Source organism: Hyla sarda, unplaced genomic scaffold (genome assembly GCF_029499605.1).
Source record: "Hyla sarda isolate aHylSar1 unplaced genomic scaffold, aHylSar1.hap1 scaffold_231, whole genome shotgun sequence".
NCBI lineage: Eukaryota > Metazoa > Chordata > Amphibia > Anura > Hylidae > Hyla > Hyla sarda.
Window position 1 is genome coordinate 333,386 of NW_026608991.1, and position 27,693 is coordinate 361,078.

At 44.1% G+C, this 27,693-nt stretch overlaps 7 non-coding genes and 1 pseudogene across 7 annotated transcripts; all 8 read right to left on the bottom strand.

The window, feature by feature from the left end:
• Positions 1-5,942: 5,942 nt before the first annotated feature.
• LOC130322177 (U2 spliceosomal RNA) lies at positions 5,943-6,118 on the bottom strand (annotated as a pseudogene).
• Positions 6,119-12,928: 6,810 nt separating this feature from the next.
• Positions 12,929-13,119, bottom strand: LOC130322133 (U2 spliceosomal RNA). Its single transcript, XR_008867717.1, has one exon. It is a non-coding gene; the product is annotated as a U2 spliceosomal RNA (small nuclear RNA).
• Positions 13,120-15,195: 2,076 nt separating this feature from the next.
• On the bottom strand, positions 15,196-15,386 carry LOC130322134 (U2 spliceosomal RNA). The gene has a single exon (XR_008867718.1). It is a non-coding gene; the product is annotated as a U2 spliceosomal RNA (small nuclear RNA).
• Positions 15,387-17,460: 2,074 nt separating this feature from the next.
• LOC130322156 (U2 spliceosomal RNA) lies at positions 17,461-17,650 on the bottom strand. The gene has a single exon (XR_008867738.1). It is a non-coding gene; the product is annotated as a U2 spliceosomal RNA (small nuclear RNA).
• A 2,092-nt stretch (positions 17,651-19,742) lies between these two features.
• LOC130322222 (U2 spliceosomal RNA) lies at positions 19,743-19,933 on the bottom strand. Its single transcript, XR_008867775.1, has one exon. It is a non-coding gene; the product is annotated as a U2 spliceosomal RNA (small nuclear RNA).
• A 2,084-nt stretch (positions 19,934-22,017) lies between these two features.
• On the bottom strand, positions 22,018-22,208 carry LOC130322135 (U2 spliceosomal RNA). The gene has a single exon (XR_008867719.1). It is a non-coding gene; the product is annotated as a U2 spliceosomal RNA (small nuclear RNA).
• Positions 22,209-24,288: 2,080 nt separating this feature from the next.
• On the bottom strand, positions 24,289-24,479 carry LOC130322136 (U2 spliceosomal RNA). Its single transcript, XR_008867720.1, has one exon. It is a non-coding gene; the product is annotated as a U2 spliceosomal RNA (small nuclear RNA).
• Positions 24,480-27,289: 2,810 nt separating this feature from the next.
• Positions 27,290-27,484, bottom strand: LOC130322191 (U2 spliceosomal RNA). Its single transcript, XR_008867761.1, has one exon. It is a non-coding gene; the product is annotated as a U2 spliceosomal RNA (small nuclear RNA).
• Positions 27,485-27,693: the final 209 nt, after the last annotated feature.

A 27,693-nucleotide genomic window follows, 5' to 3' on the forward strand; every position in this document is an offset into this window, starting at 1 on the left:
AAAGTGAATATATAAAAACCTTTTTAAATCAGGCACATCCTTACCCCCCAATTTCTTTGTCTTCATCATTACATCTCTCCTGAGTTTATCCATTTTAGACCCCCATAAAAAATGAAAGCAAATCTTGTTTAAAAACTTTAAGGTGCGTTCACTCGGTGGGAAAACCAAGCTTAAATATAGCATGATAGGTAGCAACAAAGCTTTCATTATCAGTACTTTTCCTTCTATTGTTAATTTCCTCATTTTCCAAAAACTTATTTTCTTTTGCACTTTCTCTTTGACGATGGACCAGCTTTCCTCTCCATTATTTTCATTGTCAAAGATGACACCCAAGATTTTGATTTTATCATATTGCACATTCACCTCCGTATTGCCCCAATTCCCTATTGCAAAGCAATCACATTTATTTTTATTTAATTTGAAGCCAGAGCCCTCACAAAAAAATTCTGTCTGTCTGATAGCACGTTTCAGGGATGGTTCATCTGGACATAGAATATTAACATCATCCATGTATGCTATCGTCTTTACGCTCTGTCCTCCACTTCCAGGGATTGGCACTCCTCTAATGAGCTTATCTTTTCTCAAAACATTCAACAGAGGTTCTATTGCACATATGAAAAGAATGGGTGATAGGGGGCACCCCTGTTTCACCCCAGACTGTAAACATACCTCTTGGGATAAAAAACCGTTAATTAAAATACGACTAAAACAGTTTTTATATAAAAGTGCAATTTTTCCAACAATAAAATCAGGAAAATTCATTTTCTTTAAAACCAACCATAAAAAATCATGAGAAACACGGTCATAAGCCTTTTGAAAATCCAAGGATAAAATTGCCAATTTCTGATCACATTGTTTCTGATACCATAAAACATCTTTTACAAGGTTTAGATGATCACTTATTTTCCTTCCAGGTACTCCGCATACTTGGTCACTGTGTATAACCTTAGAAATTACCTGCTTGAGCCTATTTGCTAAAATTTTTGCTAAAACCTTATAGTCTGTATTTAGCAGGGTAATAGGCCTCCAATTTTCTAATTTAGAGATGTCTCCTTTTTTAAAAATCAGAGTAACAACACCATCTCTCCAGGACGCAGGTAAAATCTCAGATTTAAAAGCACAGTTAAAAATACCTAAAATATCATCTTTTAAAATGGACCAAAAACACAGATAAAATTCAACTGGCAACCCATCCGAACCAGGTGTTTTACCATTTAAAAAACTCTTAAAAGTGCTTAAAAGTTCAGGTAAAAAGATTTCATCACAAAGGCTCTCTTGGTCAGTTTTGTCAAGTTTTGAATCCAAGGTATCTAAAACATCATTAGTAAAGGAAATATCAATATCTTTTTTATTAAAAAGCTCCTGATAAAATACTTGTGCTTCTCGCAACATCTCTTCATTAGTTATCTTCCCTTCTATTACAGATATAATTTCTTTCTTTCCCACCACCTTCTTAAAAAAGAATCTCGAACACTTTTCATCATTCTCCAGACATTGCACCTTGCTGTTAAAAATCATTTCTTTTCCTTTTTGACTAATGGCATTTTTTATTTCATTCTTTGTCTGAGCAATAACATCATCCATCTCAAGCCCGGCTTGCTTTAGTTTATAATATGTTTGGATTTTAGTGTTTAACATTTTAAACCATAACTTTTTCTCCTTAGCCTTTTGGATGCCCACACGGATAAAAAACAGTTTAGTCCACTTTTTAACATCCTCCCACCAATCCAAAATATTTTTATATTCCGATTGACGCAATCTCCATTTGTTATAAGCAGCAATAAAATCATTTTTTGTTTTCATGTCCTCTAATAAAGTAGTGTTGAGCTTCCAAACGCCTCTGCCTTTCTCTAGGCCAGGTAAAGTGACATGTGCATGTAATAACTTATGATCAGAGAAAATATTCGATAAAAGAGAAACCTCAACTAGATTAAAACTTTCCGATAAAAAAATAAAATCAATCCTGGATTTGCAGACATTATTTTCCCATGTGTAACCAGGGTCGTCTGGGTATTTTCTCCTCCAGACATCGGTAAAGTTAAAATCCTCAGTCATACTCTTAATCTGTTTCTCTGTTTTATCCACTCTGACATGCACACTTCCACTCTCACGATGATCACCACTCATACAACAATTAAAATCTCCAGCCATTAAAATAGGTGTTGAACCTGGGATAAAAGCCTGAATATCATTAATCAAGTCGGCTCTCTCATTTTTTTCAGGAGAAGCATAGATGTTAAAAAGCTTAATCTCTGAGCCATTGTACTTAATATTAACTAATAGCGCTCTACCAGGTATAATTTCTAAGAAGGACAAAACTTGTACATCTGAACCTCTAAACAAGATCCCAACACCTGAAGATCTGTTCAGATTGTCACCCGACCAGACCGATGGTCCCAAAGTCCAGCTACGACAAAGGTCCTCATAATTTGGACTATGTTCAATTCCACATTCTTGTAAAAAGAACAGAGAACAGTCCAAGGTCTCTAAAAAACTAAACAAAGCAGCCCTTCTCGTAGGGCTCTTTAGACCTCTCACATTAAGAGAGGAGCACTTTAAGGAAGCTATTCGCTACTGGAGTTTGAGTCCGATATGAAACCCACAGGTGACTCCGGGCTTTCGAACTCTTTGATATTTTTTGGATCGGACGCTGATCTTATAGAAGGCCTCCATGCATGTTGACTGTCCTCACATTCGTCTGAGCTTTTTTTGACAGGCCGTTTAATGCCAAGTTGTGGCTCATCTCCAAGTTCCTTCTTCCGCTTGATCTCCTTCACGCCAACCTCCATGGCTTCACTGCTCACTAGTGACCCTCCACCACCAGAACCCTCCACAGAAGGTCTCCCCTCTGTCTCAGGCACAGCAGAAAGGTCCATAAGCTCCGCCACGACATGAGAAGTTACAGCCGGCTTTTCTGAAGGCGCCTCAGACCGCTGGGGTGCTTTCGCAGGTGGTACTTCAGCTTGCACTACACCCACTCTCCCCGCTACACGGTCAGCCCACGATCTAGCTACACTGGAACGGAGACTGCAATCTTTAAAGGCATGGCCTTCTTCACCACAAATGTTGCAGACGATTTTAGCACAGTCCTTAGAAACATGGCCTTCTTGATTGCACCGACCACAGCGAACTGTAGTGTCCGTGCAAACTTCCATAGTATGTCCGAATTTCTTACATTTCCTACAAAAAGTAGGCATCTCGGGATAAAACAAATAGCCCTTATCCCGACCGATAGAAAAGTTGGAGGGTGGATGACACAACCCTCCAATGCCAGTAGCATCCTCCTTCATTTTCACAAAAAACTTATGTTTCCCCGTCCATAGGTCTTCTGAATTCATCACCTTATGGGAATACTTAACAGAACTGCAGTATTTCCCCAAAAAGAGCTCAATATGGGACACAGTCACAAAGGGATTGTGCATACACACAACTAGAGGAATATCGCCTCCAGTATACAACACTGTGACCGTGATCCCATCAAGCTCAGCAAGGCCTTGATTGCTTTTCAGCTTCTCAAAAAGATTCTGGCATGCATAAGCAGAGTCCAGAGTTAGGATGAAGCTGCCCTTCCGAGGATCTCTGAGACAGACGATGTTCTCTTTCTTCACCCCAAGAAGCTTGTAGAGAGTTTCTTTCACAAAATAAGAAAGTTGGACGAGTTCTTGCTTGTCTTCATCAACATCAAAGCGAAAGGAAAAACGAATCCGCGTTTCACCGGATGTAAGGTAACGGATGCGAACACCCATCTTGTCGATCGCCTTTTCGGTTCCTCGTAGCAGCCCCCCTTGGAAAAGGTAGGACAAACTCCCAGGATCCTCCTGACCAGACACTTGATCTAGCCAAAAGGCCGAGAAGCGATAACCGTGAAAGGGGCGGGCCCAACAAGGTCCCCTTCATGGGCACTATCACTGCTTGCTGTCAGGGAGGCTGCCAGACAATTTTCCATGCACACTCTGGGCTGGGGGGCAGTCAACCACCAGTACACACAGCAGAACCTAAACCCATACCATTATTGCTAAGCAGCAAGACAGGGGCCCATTGCACTCCCACGGGGCCTTTTTAAATGCAATCCATAACCCGGATTTGCCAGGAACCCTTCTTACTCCTCCTACTTGCATGTGACACTGGGCTTAGGATCTGCATAGGAAACACACACACAAGCACACACCTACCTTTGTTGCCTGCAGATGCCTCCTTGGCTGTCCCCAAACGGTATCAAACCAACACCCACGGGAAGCTGTAAGCATAGAGGACATGCCTGCACCCCATTGGACTTACCTGTGTGGGTTAAATCCGGGTTATTTGACAACCTATGGCGGTGATGGTTCTGCTCAGGCAGAGCAGTGCTGATGCTCCTCATAAAGCTGTCGCTGCTGTGAAGGTTCTAGGTGACATCACAATCCCTATGGTTACATACACAACAAAGCTGGGTTGTTGTTGTTTACACTCTGCAAGGCCTGTGGAAGTGAGTGACATCATAGCACTGTAGTTCTGAGGGTTCTAGATGGATGCAACAATCTCCTGTTGCTTCTATGAAGGCCATAATAGACGACATCACCAAACAGCTCCATAGTCACATACACAGCAAAGGAGAGATGTTGTTTACACCTAGTGATGTCAGTGGTATTGAGTGACATCACAGCACAGTGCTAAGGCTCCTGGGCCTGGACACAGCAGCGGCTGCAATATCTCAACGGAGAATACGTTTATATATATGTGTGTGTGTGCGCGTATATATATATATATATATATATATATATATATATATATATATATTTCTCCGCCGAAATCACTTTTAAACCCATTTCCACCTTTTTTTCCCTTCTCTTCCTCTTACTTTTTTTTCACGTTTTTTTACGTTTTTCTCCTTTTCGCCTCTTTTCTGGGCGTATTATTCTTCTTTTTCTTCTTTTTTTTCGTCTAATGCATACCCCATCAGTGCAGCAATGCTTATTCAATACCGCCAGCAGATGGAGACACTGGGGGATAATTTTCTAAGGATTTATACTGATTTTTCCTGTCTGAATTTGTCGCACAGAAAGTTGCAGGCCAAATATGTGTGACATTTCTGCGACTTTAGCTTCTAGAGCATTTTTACAACATTATACATAGGTGCTGAATACATAAAAAGCGACTGTTCAGCGACAGACAAGTCGCATCGGCTGAAAGTAGGCCAGAATGTCAGTCCATGTTGGAGCAGGTTTAGATACAGTCTAAAGCATAGATCTCAAAGTCTGTGCACAGAATTTAGCAAGGGCCTCGCACCTTCTGATGCATCAGGTAGGTGCACAATAGCATAGCCTAACCCTCTGTACTTTGGTCTATATTGATGCGGGACATAGACAGCCAGCTGATGACCAATCCATTAGTGCAATGGATGGCTGGAAGCATTTGTCTTTGCCTTTGCAATACCACAGAAGCAATGCATGGTCAATGTACAGCAATGACACACCTGTGTGAACAGCCAGGAGACCCCCCCATGTTATGTTACATAGTTACATAGTTAGTACGGTCGAAAAAAGACATATGTCCATCACGTTCAACCAGGGAATTAAGGGGTAGGGGTGTGGCGCGATATTGGGGAAGGGATGAGATTTTATATTTCTTCATAAGCATTAATCTTATTTTGTCAATTAGGAACATTCAGCACCCACCCGCTATCAAGGCAGCTGCCTATCATGTCATGCCCTACCTGCACAGGTGTGCTGGCTACTCAAATGATCCAATTAAGGAGGCCATTTAGTCAGCAGCAGCAGAAGTCCTGTGCCTGGACGCTCCAACAGGGGCCAGACACAAGCAGAAGCAGAAGCAGCAGAAGCACCACCTTTTGTTTTTTGGCTGCAGCAGCAGCAGCAGCAGCAAGGCCCACAGGGCTGGCTAGCTGGCTAGCCAGCAAGCAGGTAGCAATGAAAGTAGGAATCTTTCTTTTTAACCCTGTAAGGGGGTGGTGCACTGTACCCGAAGATACTGCCATATCGGGTCAATGCATAGGGCGACGGAAGCAAGCTTCGAAATCGGCCCCCGTTCTCAAAAATCCATTTAATATATGGTCCCCAGATAGGGGACGTATCAGATATTAAACTGATAAGAACAGATTTTTTACTTTTAGATATAATATTCTTAGACTAAAAGACCTTACGCAGTCCAGGTTACACTTAGTCTGCTAAAAGCATATTCCACAGATGTAGATTCCAAAAACTTTTAGCCACTTTGTGACCTAATCTTTTTTTATCCAATAAATAGAAAACATACATCTCACTAAGAGCTAGGCGAACACAATCTTTAGAGGTAATAGTGTCTCTTTTAAAAAGAAGAATATTCCTCGTCTTCCATAGTGCAATTTTAATACAATTTATACTAATCCACAAAACCCGAGACTTCTCCACAGATAAAACATTATAAAATCCATATAAAATAACTTCATGATTTAAAAAATTAAGATCAGAAATGAATTTTAGTAAGGGTCCTATCAAATGCCATATCTCTTGGGCGTAAAAACAGTTCCAAAAAAGGTGTAAAACTGTTTCCTCACTAGGACACCCCATTCTCGGGCACTTTGCACTACGACACAATCCTCTTCTGTGTTGGAATTCTCTGGTAGGCAAACATTGATGTGCTATCTGCCAGGCCAGATCTTTTAAGTCATTAGATAAGAATCCCATATTCACCATCCTCCAAACTCTTAGAGATTTCTCAGTGGAATAATTAGATATTAAGCAAATCTGTTCTATCTTCCTGATTTCAGGAACTAATTTTCGTGCATTACTACAAATTTCTTGACTAAAATTAGCAATGCCATAAATACGAATAATCTTTTCTAAAACCACATAGTGCGCTGGGGGAATAAATAAGATTGGGGACGTTAAAGGTAAGGTTATCCACTTTCTTTTTCTAAAAATGTGACCTGCAGCATATTTTAAAAAATAAGACCAATAACAGTTTCTTTGCAAGCCATTAAAACACATAGAAAAAAAGTGAATATATAAAAACCTTTTTAAATCAGGCACATCCTTACCCCCCAATTTCTTTGTCTTCATCATTACATCTCTCCTGAGTTTATCCATTTTAGACCCCCATAAAAAATGAAAGCAAATCTTGTTTAAAAACTTCAAGGTGCGTTCACTCGGTGGGAAAACCAAGCTTAAATATAGCATGATAGGTAGCAACAAAGCTTTCATTATCAGTACTTTTCCTTCTATTGTTAATTTCCTCATTTTCCAAAAACTTATTTTCTTTTGCACTTTCTCTTTGACGATGGACCAGCTTTCCTCTCCATTATTTTCATTGTCAAAAATGACACCCAAGATTTTGATTTTATCATATTGCACATTCACCTCCGTATTGCCCCAATTCCCTATTGCAAAGCAATCACATTTATTTTTATTTAATTTGAAGCCAGAGCCCTCACAAAAAAATTCTGTCTGTCTGATAGCACGTTTCAGGGATGGTTCATCTGAACATAGAATATTAACATCATCCATGTATGCTATCGTCTTTACGCTCTGTCCTCCACTTCCAGGGATTGGCACTCCTCTAATGAACTTATCTTTTCTCAAAACATTCAACAGAGGTTCTATTGCACATATGAAAAGAATGGGTGATAGGGGGCACCCCTGTTTCACCCCAGACTGTAAACATACCTCTTGGGATAAAAAACCGTTAATTAAAATACGACTAAAACAGTTTTTATATAAAAGTGCAATTTTTCCAACAATAAAATCAGGAAAATTCATTTTCTTTAAAACCAACCATAAAAAATCATGAGAAACACGGTCATAAGCCTTTTGAAAATCCAAGGATAAAATTGCCAATTTCTGATCACATTGTTTCTGATACCATAAAACATCTTTTACAAGGTTTAGATGATCACTTATTTTCCTTCCAGGTACTCCGCATACTTGGTCACTGTGTATAACCTTAGCAATTACCTGCTTGAGCCTATTTGCTAAAATTTTTGCTAAAACCTTATAGTCTGTATTTAGCAGGGTAATAGGCCTCCAATTTTCTAATTTAGAGATGTCTCCTTTTTTAAAAATCAGAGTAACAACACCATCTCTCCAGGACGCAGGTAAAATCTCAGATTTAAAAGCACAGTTAAAAATACCTAAAAGATCATCTTTTAAAATGGACCAAAAACACAGATAAAATTCAACTGGCAACCCATCCGAACCAGGTGTTTTACCATTTAAAAAACTCTTAAAAGTGCTTAAAAGTTCAGGTAAAAAGATTTCATCACAAAGGCTCTCTTGGTCAGTTTTGTCAAGTTTTGAATCGAAGGTATCTAAAACATCACTAGTAAAGGAAATATCAATATCTTTTTTATTAAAAAGCTCCTGATAAAATACTTGTGCTTCTCGCAACATCTCTTCATTAGTTATCTTCCCTTCTATTACAGATATCATTTCTTTCTTTCCCACCACCTTCTTAAAAAAGAATCTCGAACACTTTTCATCATTCTCCAGACATTGCACCTTGCTGTTAAAAATCATTTCTTTTCCTTTTTGACTAATGGCATTTTTTATTTCATTCTTTGTCTGAGCAATAACATCATCCATCTCAAGCCCGGCTTGCTTTAGTTTATAATATGTTTGGATTTTAGTGTTTAACATTTTAAACCATAACTTTTTCTCCTTAGCCTTTTGGATGCCCACACGGATAAAAAACTGTTTAGTCCACTTTTTAACATCCTCCCACCAATCCAAAATATTTTTATATTGGGATTGACGCAATCTCCATTTGTTATAAGCAGCAATAAAATCATTTTTTGTTTTCATGTCCTCTAATAAAGTAGTGTTGAGCTTCCAAACGCCTCTGCCTTTCTCTAGGCCAGGTAAAGTGACATGTGCATATAATAACTTATGATCAGAGAAAATATTTGATAAAAGAGAAACATCAACTAGATTAAAACTTTCCGATAAAAAAATAAAATCAATCCTGGATTTGCAGACATTATTTTCCCATGTGTAACCAGGGTCGTCTGGGTATTTTCTCCTCCAGACATCGGTAAAGTTAAAATCCTCAGTCATACTCTTAATCTGTTTCTCTGTTTTATCCACTCTGACATGCACACTTCCACTCTCACGATGATCACCACTCATACAACAATTAAAATCTCCAGCCATTAAAATAGGTGTTGAACCTGGGATAAAAGCCTGAATATCATTAATCAAGTCGGCTCTCTCATTTTTTTCAGGAGAAGCATAGATGTTAAAAAGCTTAATCTCCGAGCCATTGTACTTAATATTAACTAATAGCGCTCTACCAGGTATAATTTCTAAGAAGGACAAAACTTGTACATCTGAACCTCTAAACAAGATCCCAACACCTGAAGATCTGTTCATATTGTCACCCGACCAGACCGATGGTCCCAAAGTCCAGCCACGACAAAGGTCCTCATAATTTGGACTATGTTCAATTCCACATTCTTGTAAAAAGAACAGAGAACAGTCCAAGGTCTCTAAAAAACTAAACAAAGCAGCCCTTCTCGTAGGGCTCTTTAGACCTCTCACATTAAGAGAGGAGCACTTTAAGGAAGCTATTCGCTACTGGAGTTTGAGTCCGATATGAAACCCACAGGTGACTCCGGGCTTTCGAACTCTTTGATATTTTTTGGATCGGACGCTGATCTTATAGAAGGCCTCCATGCATGTTGACTGTCCTCACATTCGTCTGAGCTTTTTTTGACAGGCCGTTTAATGCCAAGTTGTGGCTCATCTCCGAGTTCCTTCTTCCGCTTGATCTCCTTCACGCCAACCTCCATGGCTTCACTGCTCACTAGTGACCCTTCACCGCCAGAACCCTCCACAGAAGGTCTCCCCTCTGTCTCAGGCACAGCAGCAGAAAGGTCCATAAGCTCCGCCACGACATCAGAAGTTACAGCCGGCTTTTCTGAAGGCGCCTCAGACCGCTGGGGTGCTTTCGCAGGTGGTACTTCAGCTTGCACTACACCCACTCTCCCCGCTACACGGTCAGCCCACGATCTAGCTACACTGGAACGGAGACTGCAATCTTTAAAGGCATGGCCTTCTTCACCACAAATGTTGCAGACGATTTTAGCACAGTCCTTAGAAACATGGCCTTCTTGATTGCACCGACCACAGCGAACTCTAGTGTCCGTGCAAACTTCCATAGTATGTCCGAATTTCTTACATTTCCTACAAAAAGTAGGCATCTCGGGATAAAACAAATAGCCCTTATCCCGACCGATAGAAAAGTTGGAGGGTGGATGACACAACCCTCCAATGCCAGTAGCATCCTCCTTCATTTTCACAAAAAACTTATGTTTCCCCGTCCATAGGTCTTCTGAATTCATCACCTTATGGGAATACTTAACAGAACTGCAGTATTTCCCCAAAAAGAGCTCAATATGGGACACAGTCACAAAGGGATTGTGCATACACACAACTAGAGGAATATCGCCTCCAGTATACAACACTGTGACCGTGATCCCATCAAGCTCAGCAAGGTCTTGATTGCTTTTCAGCTTCTCAAAAAGATTCTGGCATGCATAAGCAGAGTCCAGAGTTAGGATGAAGCTGCCCTTCCGAGGATCTCTGAGACAGACGATGTTCTCTTTCTTCACCCCAAGAAGCTTGTAGAGAGTTTCTTTCACAAAATAAGAAAGTTGGACGAGTTCTTGCTTGTCTTCATCAACATCAAAGCGAAAGGAAAAACGAATCCGCGTTTCACCGGATGTAAGGTAACGGATGCGAACACCCATCTTGTCGATCGCCTTTTCGGTTCCTCGTAGCAGCCCCCCTTGAAAAAGGTAGGACAAACTCCCAGGATCCCCCTGACCAGACACTTGATCTAGCCAAAAGGCCGAGAAGCGATAACCGTGAAAGGGGCGGGCCCAACAAGGTCCCCTTCATGGGCACTATCACTGCTTGCTGTCAGGGAGGCTGCCAGACAATTTTCCATGCACACTCTGGGCTGGGGGGCAGTCAACCACCAGTACACACAGCAGAACCTAAACCCATACCATTATTGCTAAGCAGCAAGACAGGGGCCCATTGCACTCCCACGGGGCCTTTTTAAATGCAATCCATAACCCGGATTTGCCAGGAACCCTTCTTACTCCTCCTACTTGCATGTGACACTGGGCTTAGGATCTGCATAGGAAACACACACACAAGCACACACCTACCTTTGTTGCCTGCAGATGCCTCCTTGGCTGTCCCCAAACGGTATCAAACCAACACCCACGGGAAGCTGTAAGCATAGAGGACATGCCTGCACCCCATTGGACTTACCTGTGTGGGTTAAATCCGGGTTATTTGACAACCTATGGCGGTGATGGTTCTGCTCAGGCAGAGCAGTGCTGATGCTCCTCATAAAGCTGTCGCTGCTGTGAAGGTTCTAGGTGACATCACAAATCCCTATGGTTACATACACAACAAAGCTGGGTTGTTGTTGTTTACACTCTGCAAGGCCTGTGGAAGTGAGTGACATCATAGCACTGTAGTTCTGAGGGTTCAAGATGGATGCAACAATCTCCTGTTGCTTCTATGAAGGCCGTAATAGACGACATCACCAAACAGCTCCATAGTCACATACACAGCAAAGGAGAGATGTTGTTTACACCTAGTGATGTCAGTGGTATTGAGTGACATCACAGCACAGTGCTAAGGCTCCTGGGCCTGGACACAGCAGCGGCTGCAATATCTCAACGGAGAATACGTTTATATCTATGTGTGTGTGTGCGCATATATATATATATATATATATATATATATATATATATATATATATATTTCTCCGCCGAAATCACTTTTAAACCCATTTCCACCTTTTTTTCCCTTCTCTTCCTCTTACTTTTTTTTCACGTTTTTTTACGTTTTTCTCCTTTTCGCCTCTTTTCTGGGCGTATTATTCTTCTTTTTCTTCTTTTTTTTCGTCTAATGCATACCCCATCAGTGCAGCAATGCTTATTCAATACCGCCAGCAGATGGAGACACTGGGGGATAATTTTCTAAGGATTTATACTGATTTTTCCTGTCTGAATTTGTCGCACAGAAAGTTGCAGGCCAAATATGTGTGACATTTCTGCGACTTTAGCTTCTAGAGCATTTTTACAACATTATACATAGGTGCTGAATACATAAAAAGCGACTGTTCAGCGACAGACAAGTCGCATCGGCTGAAAGTAGGCCAGAATGTCAGTCCATGTTGGAGCAGGTTTAGATACAGTCTAAAGCATAGATCTCAAAGTCTGTGCACAGAATTTAGCAAGGGCCTCGCACCTTCTGATGCATCAGGTAGGTGCACAATAGCATAGCCTAACCCTCTGTACTTTGGTCTATATTGATGCGGGACATAGACAGCCAGCTGATGACCAATCCATTAGTGCAATGGATGGCTGGAAGCATTTGTCTTTGCCTTTGCAATACCACAGAAGCAATGCATGGTCAATGTACAGCAATGACACACCTGTGTGAACAGCCAGGAGACCCCCCCCCCCCCCCCATGTTATGTTACATAGTTACATAGTTAGTACGGTCGAAAAAAGACATATGTCCATCACGTTCAACCAGGGAATTAAGGGGTAGGGGTGTGGCGCGATATTGGGGAAGGGATGAGATTTTATATTTCTTCATAAGCATTAATCTTATTTTGTCAATTAGGAACATTCAGCACCCACCCGCTATCAAGGCAGCTGCCTATCATGTCATGCCCTACCTGCACAGGTGTGCTGGCTACTCAAATGATCCAATTAAGGAGGCCATTTAGTCAGCAGCAGCAGAAGTCCTGTGCCTGGACGCTCCAACAGGGGCCAGACACAAGCAGAAGCAGAAGCAGCAGAAGCACCACCTTTTGTTTTTTGGCTGCAGCAGCAGCAGCAGCAGCAAGGCCCACAGGGCTGGCTAGCTGGCTAGCCAGCAAGCAGGTAGCAATGAAAGTAGGAATCTTTCTTTTTAACCCTGTAAGGGGGTGGTGCACTGTACCCGAAGATACTGCCATATCGGGTCAATGCATAGGGCGACGGAAGCAAGCTTCGAAATCGGCCCCCGTTCTCAAAAATCCATTTAATATATGGTCCCCAGATAGGGGACGTATCAGATATTAAACTGATAAGAACAGATACTACACTTGATCTTAGCCAAAAGGCCGAGAAGCGATAACCGTGAAAGGGGCGGGCCCAACAAGGTCCCCTTCATGGGCACTATCACTGCTTGCTGTCAGGGAGGCTGCCAGACAATTTTCCATGCACACTCTGGGCTGGGGGGCAGTCAACCACCAGTACACACAGCAGAACCTAAACCCATACCATTATTGCTAAGCAGCAAGACAGGGGCCCATTGCACTCCCACGGGGCCTTTTTAAATGCAATCCATAACCCGGATTTGCCAGGAACCCTTCTTACTCCTCCTACTTGCATGTGACACTGGGCTTAGGATCTGCATAGGAAACACACACACAAGCACACACCTACCTTTGTTGCCTGCAGATGCCTCCTTGGCTGTCCCCAAACGGTATCAAACCAACACCCACGGGAAGCTGTAAGCATAGAGGACATGCCTGCACCCCATTGGACTTACCTGTGTGGGTTAAATCCGGGTTATTTGACAACCTATGGCGGTGATGGTTCTGCTCAGGCAGAGCAGTGCTGATGCTCCTCATAAAGCTGTCGCTGCTGTGAAGGTTCTAGGTGACATCACAAATCCCTATGGTTACATACACAACAAAGCTGGGTTGTTGTTGTTTACACTCTGCAAGGCCTGTGGAAGTGAGTGACATCATAGCACTGTAGTTCTGAGGGTTCAAGATGGATGCAACAATCTCCTGTTGCTTCTATGAAGGCCGTAATAGACGACATCACCAAACAGCTCCATAGTCACATACACAGCAAAGGAGAGATGTTGTTTACACCTAGTGATGTCAGTGGTATTGAGTGACATCACAGCACAGTGCTAAGGCTCCTGGGCCTGGACACAGCAGCGGCTGCAATATCTCAACGGAGAATACGTTTATATCTATGTGTGTGTGTGCGCATATATATATATATATATATATATATATATATATATATATATATATTTCTCCGCCGAAATCACTTTTAAACCCATTTCCACCTTTTTTTCCCTTCTCTTCCTCTTACTTTTTTTTCACGTTTTTTTACGTTTTTCTCCTTTTCGCCTCTTTTCTGGGCGTATTATTCTTCTTTTTCTTCTTTTTTTTCGTCTAATGCATACCCCATCAGTGCAGCAATGCTTATTCAATACCGCCAGCAGATGGAGACACTGGGGGATAATTTTCTAAGGATTTATACTGATTTTTCCTGTCTGAATTTGTCGCACAGAAAGTTGCAGGCCAAATATGTGTGACATTTCTGCGACTTTAGCTTCTAGAGCATTTTTACAACATTATACATAGGTGCTGAATACATAAAAAGCGACTGTTCAGCGACAGACAAGTCGCATCGGCTGAAAGTAGGCCAGAATGTCAGTCCATGTTGGAGCAGGTTTAGATACAGTCTAAAGCATAGATCTCAAAGTCTGTGCACAGAATTTAGCAAGGGCCTCGCACCTTCTGATGCATCAGGTAGGTGCACAATAGCATAGCCTAACCTTCTGTACTTTGGTCTATATTGATGCGGGACATAGACAGCCAGCTGATGACCAATCCATTAGTGCAATGGATGGCTGGAAGCATTTGTCTTTGCCTTTGCAATACCACAGAAGCAATGCATGGTCAATGTACAGCAATGACACACCTGTGTGAACAGCCAGGAGACCCCCCCCATGTTATGTTACATAGTTACATAGTTAGTACGGTCGAAAAAAGACATATGTCCATCACGTTCAACCAGGGAATTAAGGGGTAGGGGTGTGGCGCGATATTGGGGAAGGGATGAGATTTTATATTTCTTCATAAGCATTAATCTTATTTTGTCAATTAGGAACATTCAGCACCCACCCGCTATCAAGGCAGCTGCCTATCATGTCATGCCCTACCTGCACAGGTGTGCTGGCTACTCAAATGATCCAATTAAGGAGGCCATTTAGTCAGCAGCAGCAGAAGTCCTGTGCCTGGACGCTCCAACAGGGGCCAGACACAAGCAGAAGCAGAAGCAGCAGCAGCACCACCTTTTGTTTTTTGGCTGCAGCAGCAGCAAGGCCCACAGGGCTGGCTAGCTGGCTAGCCAGCAAGCAGGTAGCAATGAAAGTAGGAATCTTTCTTTTTAACCCTGTAAGGGGGTGGTGCACTGTACCCGAAGATACTGCCATATCGGGTCAATGCATAGGGCGACGGAAGCAAGCTTCGAAATCGGCCCCCGTTCTCAAAAATCCATTTAATATATGGTCCCCAGATAGGGGACGTATCAGATATTAAACTGATAAGAACAGATACTACACTTGATCTTAGCCAAAAGGCCGAGAAGCGATAACCGTGAAAGGGGCGGGCCCAACAAGGTCCCCTTCATGGGCACTATCACTGCTTGCTGTCAGGGAGGCTGCCAGACAATTTTCCATGCACACTCTGGGCTGGGGGGCAGTCAACCACCAGTACACACAGCAGAACCTAAACCCATACCATTATTGCTAAGCAGCAAGACAGGGGCCCATTGCACTCCCACGGGGCCTTTTTAAATGCAATCCATAACCCGGATTTGCCAGGAACCCTTCTTACTCCTCCTACTTGCATGTGACACTGGGCTTAGGATCTGCATAGGAAACACACACACAAGCACACACCTACCTTTGTTGCCTGCAGATGCCTCCTTGGCTGTCCCCAAACGGTATCAAACCAACACCCACGGGAAGCTGTAAGCATAGAGGACATGCCTGCACCCCATTGGACTTACCTGTGTGGGTTAAATCCGGGTTATTTGACAACCTATGGCGGTGATGGTTCTGCTCAGGCAGAGCAGTGCTGATGCTCCTCATAAAGCTGTCGCTGCTGTGAAGGTTCTAGGTGACATCACAAATCCCTATGGTTACATACACAACAAAGCTGGGTTGTTGTTGTTTACACTCTGCAAGGCCTGTGGAAGTGAGTGACATCATAGCACTGTAGTTCTGAGGGTTCAAGATGGATGCAACAATCTCCTGTTGCTTCTATGAAGGCCGTAATAGACGACATCACCAAACAGCTCCATAGTCACATACACAGCAAAGGAGAGATGTTGTTTACACCTAGTGATGTCAGTGGTATTGAGTGACATCACAGCACAGTGCTAAGGCTCCTGGGCCTGGACACAGCAGCGGCTGCAATATCTCAACGGAGAATACGTTTATATCTATGTGTGTGTGTGCGCATATATATATATATATATATATATATTATATATATATATATATTTCTCCGCCGAAATCACTTTTAAACCCATTTCCACCTTTTTTTCCCTTCTCTTCCTCTTACTTTTTTTCACGTTTTTTTACGTTTTTCTCCTTTTCGCCTCTTTTCTGGGCGTATTATTCTTCTTTTTTTTCGTCTAATGCATACCCCATCAGTGCAGCAATGCTTATTCAATACCGCCAGCAGATGGAGACACTGGGGGATAATTTTCTAAGGATTTATACTGATTTTTCCTGTCTGAATTTGTCGCACAGAAAGTTGCAGCCAATATGTGTGACATTTCTGCGACTTTAGCTTCTAGAGCATTTTTACAACATTATACATAGGTGCTGAATACATAAAAAGCGACTGTTCAGCGACAGACAAGTCGCATCGCTGAAAGTAGGCCAGAATGTCAGTCCATGTTGGAGCAGTTAGATACAGTCTAAAGCATAGATCTCAAAGTCTGTGCACAGAATTTAGCAAGGGCCTCGCACCTTCTGATGCATCAGGTAGGTGCACAATAGCATAGCCTAACCCTCTGTACTTTGGTCTATATTGATGCGGGACATAGACAGCCAGCTGATGACCAATCCATTAGTGCAATGGATGGCTGGAAGCATTTGTCTTTGCCTTTGCAATACCACAGAAGCAATGCATGGTCAATGTACAAGCAATGACACACCTGTGTGAACAGCCAGGAGACCCCCCCCCCCCCCATGTTATGTTACATAGTTACATAGTTAGTACGGTCGAAAAAAGACATATGTCCATCACGTTCAACCAGGGAATTAAGGGGTAGGGGTGTGGCGCGATATTGGGGAAGGGATGAGATTTTATATTTCTTCATAAGCATTAATCTTATTTTGTCAATTAGGAACATTCAGCACCCACCCGCTATCAAGGCAGCTGCCTATCATGTCATGCCCTACCTGCACAGGTGTGCTGGCTACTCAAATGATCCAATTAAGGAGGCCATTTAGTCAGCAGCAGCAGAAGTCCTGTGCCTGGACGCTCCAACAGGGGCCAGACACAAGCAGAAGCAGAAGCAGCAGAAGCAGCAGCAGCACCACCTTTTGTTTTTTGGCTGCAGCAGCAGCAAGGCCCACAGGGCTGGCTAGCTGGCTAGCCAGCAAGCAGGTAGCAATGAAAGTAGGAATCTTTCTTTTTAACCCTGTAAGGGGGTGGTGCACTGTACCCGAAGATACTGCCATATCGGGTCAATGCATAGGGCGACGGAAGCAAGCTTCGAATCGGCCCCCGTTCTCAAAAATCCATTTAATATATGGTCCCCAGATAGGGGACGTATCAGATATTAAACTGATAAGAACAGATACTACACTTGATCTTAGCCAAAAGGCCGAGAAGCGATAACCGTGAAAGGGGCGGGCCCAACAAGGTCCCCTTCATGGGCACTATCACTGCTTGCTGTCAGGGAGGCTGCCAGACAATTTTCCATGCACACTCTGGGCTGGGGGGCAGTCAACCACCAGTACACACAGCAGAACCTAAACCCATACCATTATTGCTAAGCAGCAAGACAGGGGCCCATTGCACTCCCACGGGGCCTTTTTAAATGCAATCATAACCCGGATTTGCCAGGAACCCTTCTTACTCCTCCTACTTGCATGTGACACTGGCTTAGGATCTGCATAGGAAACACACACACAAGCACACACCTACCTTTGTTGCCTGCAGATGCCTCCTTGGCTGTCCCCAAACGGTATCAAACCAACACCCACGGGAAGCTGTAAGCATAGAGGACATGCCTGCACCCATTGGACTTACCTGTGTGGGTTAAATCCGGGTTATTTGACAACCTATGGCGGTGATGGTTCTGCTCAGGCAGAGCAGTGCTGATGATCCTCATAAAGCTGTCGCTGCTGTGAAGGTTCTAGGTGACATCACAAATCCCTATGGTTACATACACAACAAAGCTGGGTTGTTGTTGTTTACACTCTGCAAGGCCTGTGGAAGTGAGTGACATCATAGCACTGTAGTTCTGAGGGTTCAAGATGGATGCAACAATCTCCTGTTGCTTCTATGAAGGCCGTAATAGACGACATCACCAAACAGCTCCATAGTCACATACACAGCAAAGGAGAGATGTTGTTTACACCTAGTGATGTCAGTGGTATTGAGTGACATCACAGCACAGTGCTAAGGCTCCTGGGCCTGGACACAGCAGCGGCTGCAATATCTCAACGGAGAATACGTTTATATCTATGTGTGTGTGTGCGCATATATATATATATATATATATATATATATATATATATATATTTCTCCGCCGAAATCACTTTTAAACCCATTTCCACCTTTCCACCTTTTTTTCCCTTCTCTTCCTCTTACTTTTTTTTCACGTTTTTTTACGTTTTTCTCCTTTTCGCCTCTTTTCTGGGCGTATTATTCTTCTTTTTCTTCTTTTTTTTCGTCTAATGCATACCCCATCAGTGCAGCAATGCTTATTCAATACCGCCAGCAGATGGAGACACTGGGGGATAATTTTCTAAGGATTTATACTGATTTTTCCTGTCTGAATTTGTCGCACAGAAAGTTGCAGGCCAAATATGTGTGACATTTCTGCGACTTTAGCTTCTAGAGCATTTTTACAACATTATACATAGGTGCTGAATACATAAAAAGCGACTGTTCAGCGACAGACAAGTCGCATCGGCTGAAAGTAGGCCAGAATGTCAGTCCATGTTGGAGCAGGTTTAGATACAGTCTAAAGCATAGATCTCAAAGTCTGTGCACAGAATTTAGCAAGGGCCTCGCACCTTCTGATGCATCAGGTAGGTGCACAATAGCATAGCCTAACCCTCTGTACTTTGGTCTATATTGATGCGGGACATAGACAGCCAGCTGATGACCAATCCATTAGTGCAATGGATGGCTGGAAGCATTTGTCTTTGCCTTTGCAATACCACAGAAGCAATGCATGGTCAATGTACAGCAATGACACACCTGTGTGAACAGCCAGGAGACCCCCCCCCCCCCCATGTTATGTTACATAGTTACATAGTTAGTACGGTCGAAAAAAGACATATGTCCATCACGTTCAACCAGGGAATTAAGGGGTAGGGGTGTGGCGCGATATTGGGGAAGGGATGAGATTTTATATTTCTTCATAAGCATTAATCTTATTTTGTCAATTAGGAACATTCAGCACCCACCCGCTATCAAGGCAGCTGCCTATCATGTCATGCCCTACCTGCACAGGTGTGCTGGCTACTCAAATGATCCAATTAAGGAGGCCATTTAGTCAGCAGCAGCAGAAGTCCTGTGCCTGGACGCTCCAACAGGGGCCAGACACAAGCAGAAGCAGAAGCAGCAGAAGCAGCAGCAGCACCACCTTTTGTTTTTTGGCTGCAGCAGCAGCAAGGCCCACAGGGCTGGCTAGCTGGCTAGCCAGCAAGCAGGTAGCAATGAAAGTAGGAATCTTTCTTTTTAACCCTGTAAGGGGGTGGTGCACTGTACCCGAAGATACTGCCATATCGGGTCAATGCATAGGGCGACGGAAGCAAGCTTCAAAATCGGCCCCCGTTCTCAAAAATCCATTTAATATATGGTCCCCAGATAGGGGACGTATCAGATATTAAACTGATAAGAACAGATACTACACTTGATCTTAGCCAAAAGGCCGAGAAGCGATAACCGTGAAAGGGGCGGGCCCAACAAGGTCCCCTTCATGGGCACTATCACTGCTTGCTGTCAGGGAGGCTGCCAGACAATTTTCCATGCACACTCTGGGCTGGGGGGCAGTCAACCACCAGTACACACAGCAGAACCTAAACCCATACCATTATTGCTAAGCAGCAAGACAGGGGCCCATTGCACTCCCACGGGGCCTTTTTAAATGCAATCCATAACCCGGATTTGCCAGGAACCCTTCTTACTCCTCCTACTTGCATGTGACACTGGGCTTAGGATCTGCATAGGAAACACACACACAAGCACACACCTACCTTTGTTGCCTGCAGATGCCTCCTTGGCTGTCCCCAAACGGTATCAAACCAACACCCACGGGAAGCTGTAAGCATAGAGGACATGCCTGCACCCCATTGGACTTACCTGTGTGGGTTAAATCCGGGTTATTTGACAACCTATGGCGGTGATGGTTCTGCTCAGGCAGAGCAGTGCTGATGCTCCTCATAAAGCTGTCGCTGCTGTGAAGGTTCTAGGTGACATCACAAATCCCTATGGTTACATACACAACAAAGCTGGGTTGTTGTTGTTTACACTCTGCAAGGCCTGTGGAAGTGAGTGACATCATAGCACTGTAGTTCTGAGGGTTCAAGATGGATGCAACAATCTCCTGTTGCTTCTATGAAGGCCGTAATAGACGACATCACCAAACAGCTCCATAGTCACATACACAGCAAAGGAGAGATGTTGTTTACACCTAGTGATGTCAGTGGTATTGAGTGACATCACAGCACAGTGCTAAGGCTCCTGGGCCTGGACACAGCAGCGGCTGCAATATCTCAACGGAGAATACGTTTATATCTATGTGTGTGTGTGCGCATATATATATATATATATATATATATATATATATATATATATTTCTCCGCCGAAATCACTTTTAAACCCATTTCCACCTTTTTTTCCCTTCTCTTCCTCTTACTTTTTTTTCACGTTTTTTTACGTTTTTCTCCTTTTCGCCTCTTTTCTGGGCGTATTATTCTTCTTTTTCTTCTTTTTTTTCGTCTAATGCATACCCCATCAGTGCAGCAATGCTTATTCAATACCGCCAGCAGATGGAGACACTGGGGGATAATTTTCTAAGGATTTATACTGATTTTTCCTGTCTGAATTTGTCGCACAGAAAGTTGCAGGCCAAATATGTGTGACATTTCTGCGACTTTAGCTTCTAGAGCATTTTTACAACATTATACATAGGTGCTGAATACATAAAAAGCGACTGTTCAGCGACAGACAAGTCGCATCGGCTGAAAGTAGGCCAGAATGTCAGTCCATGTTGGAGCAGGTTTAGATACAGTCTAAAGCATAGATCTCAAAGTCTGTGCACAGAATTTAGCAAGGGCCTCGCACCTTCTGATGCATCAGGTAGGTGCACAATAGCATAGCCTAACCCTCTGTACTTTGGTCTATATTGATGCGGGACATAGACAGCAAGCTGATGACCAATCCATTAGTGCAATGGATGGCTGGAAGCATTTGTCTTTGCCTTTGCAATACCACAGAAGCAATGCATGGTCAATGTACAGCAATGACACACCTGTGTGAACAGCCAGGAGACCCCCCCCCCCATGTTATGTTGCATAGTTACATAGTTAGTACGGTCGAAAAAAGACATATGTCCATCACGTTCAACCAGGGAATTAAGGGGTAGGGGTGTGGCGCGATATTGGGGAAGGGATGAGATTTTATATTTCTTCATAAGCATTAATCTTATTTTGTCAATTAGGAACATTCAGCACCCACCCGCTATCAAGGCAGCTGCCTATCATGTCATGCCCTACCTGCACAGGTGTGCTGGCTACTCAAATGATCCAATTAAGGAGGCCATTTAGTCAGCAGCAGCAGAAGTCCTGTGCCTGGACGCTCCAACAGGGGCCAGACACAAGCAGAAGCAGAAGCAGCAGAAGCAGCAGCAGCACCACCTTTTGTTTTTTGGCTGCAGCAGCAGCAAGGCCCACAGGGCTGGCTAGCTGGCTAGCCAGCAAGCAGGTAGCAATGAAAGTAGGAATCTTTCTTTTTAACCCTGTAAGGGGGTGGTGCACTGTACCCGAAGATACTGCCATATCGGGTCAATGCATAGGGCGACGGAAGCAAGCTTCGAAATCGGCCCCCGTTCTCAAAAATCCATTTAATATATGGTCCCCAGATAGGGGACGTATCAGATATTAAACTGATAAGAACAGATACTACACTTGATCTTAGCCAAAAGGCCGAGAAGCGATAACCGTGAAAGGGGCGGGCCCAACAAGGTCCCCTTCATGGGCACTATCACTGCTTGCTGTCAGGGAGGCTGCCAGACAATTTTCCATGCACACTCTGGGCTGGGGGGCAGTCAACCACCAGTACACACAGCAGAACCTAAACCCATACCATTATTGCTAAGCAGCAAGACAGGGGCCCATTGCACTCCCACGGGGCCTTTTTAAATGCAATCCATAACCCGGATTTGCCAGGAACCCTTCTTACTCCTCCTACTTGCATGTGACACTGGGCTTAGGATCTGCATAGGAAACACACACACAAGCACACACCTACCTTTGTTGCCTGCAGATGCCTCCTTGGCTGTCCCCAAACGGTATCAAACCAACACCCACGGGAAGCTGTAAGCATAGAGGACATGCCTGCACCCCATTGGACTTACCTGTGTGGGTTAAATCCGGGTTATTTGACAACCTATGGCGGTGATGGTTCTGCTCAGGCAGAGCAGTGCTGATGCTCCTCATAAAGCTGTCGCTGCTGTGAAGGTTCTAGGTGACATCACAAATCCCTATGGTTACATACACAACAAAGCTGGGTTGTTGTTGTTTACACTCTGCAAGGCCTGTGGAAGTGAGTGACATCATAGCACTGTAGTTCTGAGGGTTCAAGATGGATGCAACAATCTCCTGTTGCTTCTATGAAGGCCGTAATAGACGACATCACCAAACAGCTCCATAGTCACATACACAGCAAAGGAGAGATGTTGTTTACACCTAGTGATGTCAGTGGTATTGAGTGACATCACAGCACAGTGCTAAGGCTCCTGGGCCTGGACACAGCAGCGGCTGCAATATCTCAACGGAGAATACGTTTATATCTATGTGTGTGTGTGCGCATATATATATATATATATATATATATATATATATATATATATATTTCTCCGCCGAAATCACTTTTAAACCCATTTCCACCTTTTTTTCCCTTCTCTTCCTCTTACTTTTTTTTCACGTTTTTTTACGTTTTTCTCCTTTTCGCCTCTTTTCTGGGCGTATTATTCTTCTTTTTCTTCTTTTTTTTCGTCTAATGCATACCCCATCAGTGCAGCAATGCTTATTCAATACCGCCAGCAGATGGAGACACTGGGGGATAATTTTCTAAGGATTTATACTGATTTTTCCTGTCTGAATTTGTCGCACAGAAAGTTGCAGGCCAAATATGTGTGACATTTCTGCGACTTTAGCTTCTAGAGCATTTTTACAACATTATACATAGGTGCTGAATACATAAAAAGCGACTGTTCAGCGACAGACAAGTCGCATCGGCTGAAAGTAGGCCAGAATGTCAGTCCATGTTGGAGCAGGTTTAGATACAGTCTAAAGCATAGATCTCAAAGTCTGTGCACAGAATTTAGCAAGGGCCTCGCACCTTCTGATGCATCAGGTAGGTGCACAATAGCATAGCCTAACCCTCTGTACTTTGGTCTATATTGATGCGGGACATAGACAGCCAGCTGATGACCAATCCATTAGTGCAATGGATGGCTGGAAGCATTTGTCTTTGCCTTTGCAATACCACAGAAGCAATGCATGGTCAATGTACAGCAATGACACACCTGTGTGAACAGCCAGGAGACCCCCCCCCCCCCCATGTTATGTTACATAGTTACATAGTTAGTACGGTCGAAAAAAGACATATGTCCATCACGTTCAACCAGGGAATTAAGGGGTAGGGGTGTGGCGCGATATTGGGGAAGGGATGAGATTTTATATTTCTTCATAAGCATTAATCTTATTTTGTCAATTAGGAACATTCAGCACCCACCCGCTATCAAGGCAGCTGCCTATCATGTCATGCCCTACCTGCACAGGTGTGCTGGCTACTCAAATGATCCAATTAAGGAGGCCATTTAGTCAGCAGCAGCAGAAGTCCTGTGCCTGGACGCTCCAACAGGGGCCAGACACAAGCAGAAGCAGAAGCAGCAGCAGCACCACCTTTTGTTTTTTGGCTGCAGCAGCAGCAAGGCCCACAGGGCTGGCTAGCTGGCTAGCCAGCAAGCAGGTAGCAATGAAAGTAGGAATCTTTCTTTTTAACCCTGTAAGGGGGTGGTGCACTGTACCCGAAGATACTGCCATATCGGGTCAATGCATAGGGCGACGGAAGCAAGCTTCGAAATCGGCCCCCGTTCTCAAAAATCCATTTAATATATGGTCCCCAGATAGGGGACGTATCAGATATTAAACTGATAAGAACAGATACTACACTTGATCTTAGCCAAAAGGCCGAGAAGCGATAACCGTGAAAGGGGCGGGCCCAACAAGGTCCCCTTCATGGGCACTATCACTGCTTGCTGTCAGGGAGGCTGCCAGACAATTTTCCATGCACACTCTGGGCTGGGGGGCAGTCAACCACCAGTACACACAGCAGAACCTAAACCCATACCATTATTGCTAAGCAGCAAGACAGGGGCCCATTGCACTCCCACGGGGCCTTTTTAAATGCAATCCATAACCCGGATTTGCCAGGAACCCTTCTTACTCCTCCTACTTGCATGTGACACTGGGCTTAGGATCTGCATAGGAAACACACACACAAGCACACACCTACCTTTGTTGCCTGCAGATGCCTCCTTGGCTGTCCCCAAACGGTATCAAACCAACACCCACGGGAAGCTGTAAGCATAGAGGACATGCCTGCACCCCATTGGACTTACCTGTGTGGGTTAAATCCGGGTTATTTGACAACCTATGGCGGTGATGGTTCTGCTCAGGCAGAGCAGTGCTGATGCTCCTCATAAAGCTGTCGCTGCTGTGAAGGTTCTAGGTGACATCACAAATCCCTATGGTTACATACACAACAAAGCTGGGTTGTTGTTGTTTACACTCTGCAAGGCCTGTGGAAGTGAGTGACATCATAGCACTGTAGTTCTGAGGGTTCAAGATGGATGCAACAATCTCCTGTTGCTTCTATGAAGGCCGTAATAGACGACATCACCAAACAGCTCCATAGTCACATACACAGCAAAGGAGAGATGTTGTTTACACCTAGTGATGTCAGTGGTATTGAGTGACATCACAGCACAGTGCTAAGGCTCCTGGGCCTGGACACAGCAGCGGCTGCAATATCTCAACGGAGAATACGTTTATATCTATGTGTGTGTGTGCGCATATATATATATATATATATATATATATATATATATATATTTCTCCGCCGAAATCACTTTTAAACCCATTTCCACCTTTTTTTCCCTTCTCTTCCTCTTACTTTTTTTTCACGTTTTTTTACGTTTTTCTCCTTTTCGCCTCTTTTCTGGGCGTATTATTCTTCTTTTTCTTCTTTTTTTTCGTCTAATGCATACCCCATCAGTGCAGCAATGCTTATTCAATACCGCCAGCAGATGGAGACACTGGGGGATAATTTTCTAAGGATTTATACTGATTTTTCCTGTCTGAATTTGTCGCACAGAAAGTTGCAGGCCAAATATGTGTGACATTTCTGCGACTTTAGCTTCTAGAGCATTTTTACAACATTATACATAGGTGCTGAATACATAAAAAGCGACTGTTCAGCGACAGACAAGTCGCATCGGCTGAAAGTAGGCCAGAATGTCAGTCCATGTTGGAGCAGGTTTAGATACAGTCTAAAGCATAGATCTCAAAGTCTGTGCACAGAATTTAGCAAGGGCCTCGCACCTTCTGATGCATCAGGTAGGTGCACAATAGCATAGCCTAACCCTCTGTACTTTGGTCTATATTGATGCGGGACATAGACAGCCAGCTGATGACCAATCCATTAGTGCAATGGATGGCTGGAAGCATTTGTCTTTGCCTTTGCAATACCACAGAAGCAATGCATGGTCAATGTACAGCAATGACACACCTGTGTGAACAGCCAGGAGACCCCCCCCCCCCCCCCCCATGTTATGTTACATAGTTACATAGTTAGTACGGTCGAAAAAAGACATATGTCCATCACGTTCAACCAGGGAATTAAGGGGTAGGGGTGTGGCGCGATATTGGGGAAGGGATGAGATTTTATATTTCTTCATAAGCATTAATCTTATTTTGTCAATTAGGAACATTCAGCACCCACCCGCTATCAAGGCAGCTGCCTATCATGTCATGCCCTACCTGCACAGGTGTGCTGGCTACTCAAATGATCCAATTAAGGAGGCCATTTAGTCAGCAGCAGCAGAAGTCCTGTGCCTGGACGCTCCAACAGGGGCCAGACACAAGCAGAAGCAGAAGCAGCAGAAGCAGCAGCAGCACCACCTTTTGTTTTTTGGCTGCAGCAGCAGCAAGGCCCACAGGTGTCACGATGCCGGCTGGCAGGTAGTGGATCCTCTGTGCCAGAGAGGGATGGCGAGGACCGCGCTAGTGGACCGGTTCTAAGCCACTACAGGTTTTCACCAGAGCCCGCCGCAAAGCGGGATGGTCTTGCTGCGGCGGTAGTGACCAGGTCGTATCCACTAGCAACGGCTCACCTCTCTGGCTGCTGAAGATGCTGAAGATAGGCGAGGTACAAGGGAGTAGGCAGAAGCAAAGTCGGACGTAGCAGAAGGTCGGGGGCAGGCGGCAAGATTCGTAGTCAGGGGAGATAGCAGGAGATCTGGTACACTGGCTATAAACACACAAAACGCTTTCACTAGGCACAAGGGCAACAAGATCCGGCAAGGGAGTGCAAGGGAGGAGACTAGATATAGCCAGGGAACAGGTGGGAGCCAATTAAGCTAATTGGGCCAGGCACCAATCATTGGTGCACTGGCCCTTTAAATCTCAGGGAGCTGGCGCGCGCGCGCCCTAGAGAGCGGAGCCGCGCGCGCCAGCACATGACAGCAGGAGACGGGAACGGGTAAGTGACCTGGGATGCGATTCGCGAGCGGGCGCGTCCCGCTGTGCGAATCGCATCCCCAACGGCCAGGACAGGGCAGCGCTCCCGGTCAGCGGGACCGACCGGGGCGCTGCGGAGAGAGAGACGCCGTACGCGCTCCGGGGAGGAGCGGGGACCCGGAGCGCTAGGCGTAACAACAGGGCTGGCTAGCTGGCTAGCCAGCAAGCAGGTAGCAATGAAAGTAGGAATCTTTCTTTTTAACCCTGTAAGGGGGTGGTGCACTGTACCCGAAGATACTGCCATATCGGGTCAATGCATAGGGCGACGGAAGCAAGCTTCGAAATCGGCCCCCGTTCTCAAAAATCCATTTAATATATGGTCCCCAGATAGGGGACGTATCAGATATTAAACTGATAAGAACAGATTTTTTTTTTTTTTTTTTTTTTTTCCCTCAGTTACAGACTATTGTTTGGACGATCATCAGGTCACCTACCAAGACTCGTCACTTAAAACAATATCTGAAAAAACATCATACGGAAAAACCAACTAAGGGAACCGAGTGCCAAGAAAAAGTGACTAAACAACAAAACAAAAAAACATGTCAAAAACAATCACAGAAATTGGTCAAAAACTTACAGCTTTCTCCTTTACGTACTTCTTATAAATTCTTCCATC